The 7,604-nt window shown below is 32.5% G+C and overlaps 1 pseudogene; it reads right to left on the minus strand.

The window, feature by feature from the left end:
* Positions 1-2,708: 2,708 nt before the first annotated feature.
* Positions 2,709-7,305, minus strand: LOC149230297 (putative inactive cysteine synthase 2 pseudogene; annotated as a pseudogene).
* Between the last annotated feature and the right edge of the window lie 299 nt (positions 7,306-7,604).

Below are 7,604 nucleotides of genomic sequence, written 5' to 3' on the forward strand. Positions count from 1 at the left end.
AATAACGGGGTAACCAAGAGGAAGAATAGAAGCATAGTAGGGCCAGTGAGGGCAATATTACATGATCAGTGCCTACCAATACACTTGTGGGATGAGGCATGCAACACAATGGTCTATGTTCAGAATTGTAGCCCGCATCAAATACTTGGGATGAAGACACCAAAGGACGCTTATTCTGGTAAGAGGCCAGATGTTGGTCACTTCAAGAATCTTCAGTCATCAGTATATTTCCATGTGAAAAAAGATGCACAGAATAAGGTTGAGATGAAAATAGAGTTGGGGATATTTGTGGGGAAATTAGATCACCTACTTTACTGAGTTAAGTTCAGTTAAATTAGTTCCAAACTATTTGTGGAACTAATAAAGAGTTAACAATCAGTTGATGCACTAGTGCATCCACAAGTATCAATCTAGTTAACTGAAGATTCCCTGATTAGAAACTCATGCATGTCGATTCTGAGAAAGACCCAATTGAGACTAGAGTGCAGGGACAATGTACTATTAGTTGTATTATTTACTAGAGTGTAAATATCATGCATGCATCAGAGATTGATCCTATATTTGGATTTCATAATTTTGGAAGCATGAATTCCCTTTAAGTATACGATATTCATCTTAAGAATTATGCAAGGAAATAGGGACTTGTAGAGCTATAGAATTCGCTAACTTTTTTCCAAGAGCTTTCTTGTGAGTTGAGAGAGTTGAGCATACTTGTGCAAAATTGTTCTAGTGAGAAAAAGATTTTTATCTTCACTCATATTTCTGATATAGGCAATACAGATAGTGGGGTTTTGAATAGTGGATATGCCCAGATACATATTGTGTTATGTGCCATTGATTTATCTTCTTCTTGTTCATAATTTTTTCAATGATCTATTGGCTTCTTCTGCTTGAAAGTAGAAGTAAATTCTTGTCCTCTGCTTTAGTACATTGAATGAGCTTGTGAATCTACATGAAATTCTACATCAAGTACCTAACTGTTAATTTTCTATACTCTTGATTTTAAGTGGGTATTTCTTCCTATAGTGTTTATTTTCTTTGAAAATGAAAATAAAATTTCTATGTTTTTCATTTACAAATTTTGTACAATGGAAAGAAAAAGGAAAATTAGCTATGATTTTATTTAGAGACTCTGAAACTAATAAAAGAAAAGGGATAACTATGTTTTATTTATAGATTTTGAGTAATTCCACATATAGGAAGAAAAATACTACATCTCAGCTGTGGAGATTAAAAATATTAAACCTCCTAATTTTGATGGTTAATCTGGAGCAGAAGCATGGCTTCTAAATATGTCCAAATATTTTCAGGTCTACAATTGTCCAAGTAATTTGAAGGAAATATTGGCAACGTACCAGTTGACTGGTAACATAGCCTTATGGTGGGAGGAGAACAAAGTTGTTAAAATAATGAGAAGTAAAAATCTAACTTGGGAACTCTTTACAAAATAATTCAAAAATAAATATCTAACTAAAACGTATTTCGATGAAAAAGTTGGAGAGCTTCATGAGTTAAGATTGGGACAATCTACTATGGATGTGTTTGTGTTCACAAGTTTTCTAAGATATGTGTTGTACTTGAAGGATGAAAATGCCAAAATACAAAGATTTTTTAGTTGTTTACCTTTCTCATATAAAGAAAGAATAGAGTTTGATAATCCAAAAAATATGAATGAAACTATGAGAAATGTGAAATTGTGTTTTGCTCAAAATAAAAAGAAAGGTGACAACCTAAAAAGTTGGATGGATAGAAAGCATGAGAAGTTCAACACTAAGAAAAGAGGTTTAAGAAACCAACCTTTCCAAATACTCCCAAAAGTATCCAAGGAGGAAATTATAGTAAAAGTGTGAACCATCAAAGGAATTTTACATAAAAAAATGCAAAAGGATTTGGATCAAGGGATAAAATCTTTTCAGAAGCAACCATGCCACCAACTAAATGTTGGGGCTGAAATGAAAATCACTTTTGGAGATGCTATCCAGAAAATCCATCGAACAAAATGGGTATAGTCAATAATCTGCAAGAAGCTTCAACAGTCAATGACATTTCCAGCAATATTTCGAGGATAAATGCAACATTAGATGGAAGATAGGTAGAAAAAAAATCTATAATGGAAAAAGCGTTAGATGACCCAAACTACATAAACTATATTTTAGTTATTTAGAGTCTAATATTGAATTATCTAGAATATTTAATTAAATATTGGAGACATTGTAGAATAGCTAACTGTTGTAAAATATATGGCATCTAGAAAAGTGTCATTTCGTAGGAACTAATTTAGGAAAATAGTTAGGAGTGTTGTTATGAGAGCATTAAATGGAAATGGACACTTGTAAATGAAATAACTGATTCATAAAAAAATTATTTTAGGACACAATTTTATTTAAAGCTTGTTTCTCTCTACTTGCAAGAGTGTTGAGTGATCGTGTGTAAGCTCTTTCATATTTTATGTACTTTTTCGTTTCCTTATTAATAAAATTTTTGTGTTTGATGACACTTGTACTATTATTGTGGTATCAGAGCTTCAATGATGTAGATGGTGTGAAGAGGAGATTCTAGCTCTCTATGCTCTTGGAGAGCTCCATCAAATTGTTAAGTGGTTGAATTGTATAAAAAATCCCAATTTTATTAAGGAAAAGAAAATCATTTTTTTTAAGATCTATTGTTGAATATAATTTTTGGATCCATAGATTATTTGAATTATAATTTTATTTGAGCATCATAATCTCACTAAAATGACCTGCACCAGTAATCGTACCCGTGTTCCAATGCTAGAAACAAAAACATTTATTTGGCCAGTTGCATCTTTCCAAATCTTAGGTCTCGTAGTTTCATAGTGAATCTTTGGATTAGAAGGTTTTTGAAACTACTGAAGAATAGAAGTATTAGGATTTTTAATACTATTTACTCTACTTTCTGTACAACAGCTTTCATACCCCTATCAAGTTTGGTAAGGGACCAATTCAGCTCCAAAATCTCACAGTAAGACCCTACACTCTGTACTCATAGAAGATAGCATAGTAAGAAAATTTTTATATCCCTTTGCAGTGACTATAAATGCAAGGCATAGTCTTTAATTTCCATTCATAGGATCCACCAATACACTCCTTCTAGGGATAATAAGCCCTTTCTCCTATGCATCGCTTATCATGCTATAACCAATCTTGTCCTTGAAACTGCAATAAGGCTCCATAATCTCAAGCTTTACATCGATTCTAGGGACACATCCATCTATTACTTTGTTAAGATATACCATTGGGCTTTTCCTAATCAGATTGGTCAACTAGAAGCTTGAGATAGTGAAATAACTAGTGTGAGGAGAGTGGGAAACCAGCATAAGAGCGAAAGACCTCCAGCATGGGACACCAATGAAAGAACCAACGTAAGGAGCTACATTTATGACTATGCATGGATAGGACCTACGTGAAATATAAACTATCCATCCTCGTTGAACATTTCTGCTACTTCTGTATGTAACTTCTTCAAGATTCCAAAAATAGTTTTTTAAAGATTTGTAATAGTGGTATGCATTAACATTTGGAGTGATAAGTGGGTATAAAAAAGTATTTTTTTAAGGATTTATAATATTCATAGTGATAAATTTCATGGAGTGATAAGGTGGAGCTTTTTAATGGAGTGATAAGGTGTAATTATATCTTGAAATTTTTTATTTTTTAGAGATAAGTTGTGAATTTTTGTAATATCTGGAGTAATAAGGTGTAAATTGTTTTTTTGTATATTTGGAGTGATAAAGTTGTAAATAAAAGTAATTTATTTAATTTTTTTGGGGCGGGGGTGAAAAGTTAACTAGCTAATGTGAAAGAAATCAAATTGCTAGAGCATTGTAAAAAAAAAATCAAATTCTGAAAGTTTCATTGTAAAATTTTAAAGTTGACTAGAGCCAAGTGCAAAGCTCAGTCACTTTTCTTCTCAAATGACTATACGAGGGTCAAGGCCAAGCCCTAATATATCATTTTTTTTATTATGGTGCTATGTGTGGTGTGTCGTCAATCTTATTTTTGTGGTGCATGATCCATCTTGGTGCATACATTTACTTTTACAATGTCCAAGCTGGTAAATTTATTTTCTGAATCTGACAAACTTGAAGCCTCAAAGAATTAAAAGACATGGAAAAGGTACATAGAAAGCACTTTGATTTATAATGAAATTTGGAAATATTTATGTGATGGTGATGTTAAACAAAACAAACTTACATATGCAGACTCACTAGCTAAATGGGAGATCAAAAATGGAAAAGAATTAACATTAATTAAATCTTTAGTTAATGATGAAATGGATGGTCACATTGAAAATGTTTATAATGCATGGTCTATCTAGAGAAAATTTAAATATTTAATTGATACACAACTAAAATCTAGGAGAGTTTGTCTTCAATTGAAGTTGCTTCAACATAAATTAACAGAAGGGAGAGATGTGCTTGAATACATTTCCATACTTAAGAACATTAAGCACGAAATAGTAAAGGTTGGATTTCAAGCAGTGGATGATAGCTCCATGACTACTATTTTGATTGTTGGTTTCCTTCTTCATATACACATTTCATGGAAACTTTACAAGTCACTGGAAATCTAGAGAAGTTAAAATTTGATGAATTAAGTGAAATGCTAGCTCAACATGAATTTTTTTTTGGAAAGAAGAAACATGTTGGAGAAGATGTTTTCTTTGCAGAAACTAACACTAGTAAATCTTCAACTAAAAGTTCTGGAGGTAGAGGAAGAGGGCACAACAATCAAAATCAAGTAAAATATAGAAGGGGAGGTCGAGGTAGAAGTCAAGGCAAAGGGAACAACTTCAATAGAGGCAACAATGCAACAATCAAGGTAGAGGTAACCATCAAGGAAGAGGACAAAGTTAAGGCAGAGAGAAAAATCAAGGAAGAAGAAAAATAAGAAGTAGAGGACAAAGTCAAGGTGGAGGAAAATATTTAAATCAATTTTTTTTGTAGAATATGTAACATTGTTGGTCATTATGCTGAAGATTGTCGAACTTCTATTGAAAAAATTCCAACCTTTCAGCAACACTTGGCACAATTTGCTAATGATCAAGAAGATGATGAATCAAAATATGTCTTTACTACACTTCAAAGTGAAAAATCAATAGAATTAGAGGTCTCCATATATCTTAAAAGTGATTATGAATATGCTTGGATCTTAGGTACAGGGGCAACACAACATATGAGATTTCGACTTGACTTCTTTTGGACTTTTCAACAGTGCCAATTCAAGTCAATATTTCTTGCAGATGATACAAGACACAGTCCTTGTGGAAAAGGTGTAGTAAAAGTTTATCTTTCTAGCATTCGGGAAAAACTAATTTCTAATGTTCGGTATGTACCAAGTTTCAACATTCAAGAAGAATTTGATGTCATTAGTCATGATTCCACAAGTAGGAAATCAGGTTGTTATGGAGGATGACTTAGTAAAATCAACTCCATCAAATGGAATATGAAGACAGTCATGACAAGATATGAGGATGGAAAACTTTTAAGGATGAAGCAATAGTCATTCCACGAAATTCTGATTTTGCAGGAGCAACAAGTACAAATATTTCACCAATAAGGTTGTGCTATGTTAGATATGGGCATTTAAACTTTTAAAGTTTGTCTCAACATCAAAAGAAGGGAATGATTAAAGTACTTCCAAATTTTAAGAAATAAAATTAAATATGTGAATCATGCATTTCTGAGAAAGAGAGTTGAGACACATTTCTGACAAGTTCATGGTGTGCAAAAAGGAATTTGCAATTGATTCACAGTGACATTTGTGGACATCTAGAAAGTTATCTAGGAGGTTGTAGATACTTTTTACTCTTCATTGATGATTTTAGTAAAATGTCTTGGGTTTATTTTTTGAAACAAAAGTCAGAAACATTTGAAAATTTTAAGACTTTTTTCCAACAGGTTGAGAATGAAGTTAAAGAGAAAATTGACACTGTTAGGGCAGACAATGGAGGGGAATTCATTGGAAGTGAATTCCCATCCATTATCTATCCTGAGAGTGCCAATATTCTTTTTAAATTCATTCTAAACCAATTGGCAAAAAGTCTTAAACTTTTCAAATGTTTCTCATTTTTTCTTGAAAAAATAAACCCAAATCATTCAATTAAAATCATCAATGTAGAGTAAAAAGTATCTGCAACCTCCTAGAGAAGTTTGTAGAGGTCCACAAATGTCACCGTGAACCAAATTCAAATTCTTGTTTTCATGCCATGAACTTGTTGGAATAGTCTCCCAACTTTTTTCTCCATAAATACATGCTTCACATATTGCATTTTCTTTCTTAAAAGTTGGAATCCCTTTAACCATTCCCTTCTTTTGAAGTGGAGAGATACTTTCAAATTTTAAATTCCCATATCTAACATGCCACAACCTTATTGGTGAAATATTTGTACTTCCTACTCTTTCCAACTCATAATTTCATGGAATGATTGTTCCTTTCATCCATTAACATTTTCCATATTCATCGTTTTTCATGACTGTCTTCATATCCTATTTGATGGAGCTGTTTTTTACTAAGCCATCCTCCGTCACAACATGATGTCCTGCTTGTCAAATTGTGACTAATGACAACAAATTATTCTTAAAAGTTGCTACATATCAAACATTTGCAATTAGTTTTTCTCCAATTTGAGGAAGATAAACTTTTACTATACTGTTTCCACAAGGAGTGTGTCTTTTATCATCTAATATTGAATTGAGCTAGCACTATTGAAAACTCCAAAAGAAGTCACGTCAAAAATTCATATGTTGTGTTGCCCCTATATCTAAGATCCAAGCATCTTCATAATCATTTTCAAGATATTTGGAGATCTGTAATGATGTTGATTCTAAAATTTGAAGTGTAGTAAAGGCATATTCTAAGAGATGATATTCTTGATCATTAGAAAATTGTGTCATGTGTTGTTGAAACCTTGGAGATTTTTTAATGGAAGTTAGGCAATCTTTAGCATAATGACTAACTCAATTAAATATTCTACAAAAAATTTGATTGAAATATTTTCCTTTGCCTTGACTTTTCCATCTACCTCTGCTTTATCCTCTAACTTGACTTTATCCTCTTCCTTGATTGTTACCTTTACATTCATTGTTTCCTCTGCCTTGAATGTCACCTCTGTCAGTATTTTTGCCTCTACTAGATTTGTTCCCTTTGGCTTGAATTCTACCAAAACCCTTTCCTCTATATTTTCCTTGATTTTAATTGTTGTTCCCACTTCCTTTACCTCCAAAACCTTTAGTTGAAGATTTACTAGTGCTAGCTTCTGTAAATAGAACATCTTCTCTAACATGTTTCTTCTTTCTAAAAGTTTTTTCATGTTGAGTTAGCGTTTCACTTAATTCATCAAGTTTTAAATTCTCTTGCTTTCTAGTTCCCTATGAAGTTTCCAAGAAATGTGTATATGAAGAAGGAAAACTAGCAATAAAAATAGTAGTCATGATCTAGGTGGCTCCAGAAAGACACACAAGACAAAGAGGGTTATGAATGCTAAAAAATTAAAGGGATCAGAATGATGTCGAACTAGGACCAGAGTGTATATCTCATCTTCTTGATCGCAGAGGTGTGAACAGTTCGTTAATTTGAGTCCGG

This window comes from Pinus tabuliformis, chromosome J, assembly GCF_031772625.1.
Source record: "Pinus tabuliformis cultivar Carrire ecotype Pingquan chromosome J, CPIR1, whole genome shotgun sequence".
Taxonomy (NCBI): Eukaryota; Viridiplantae; Streptophyta; class Pinopsida; order Pinales; family Pinaceae; genus Pinus; species Pinus tabuliformis.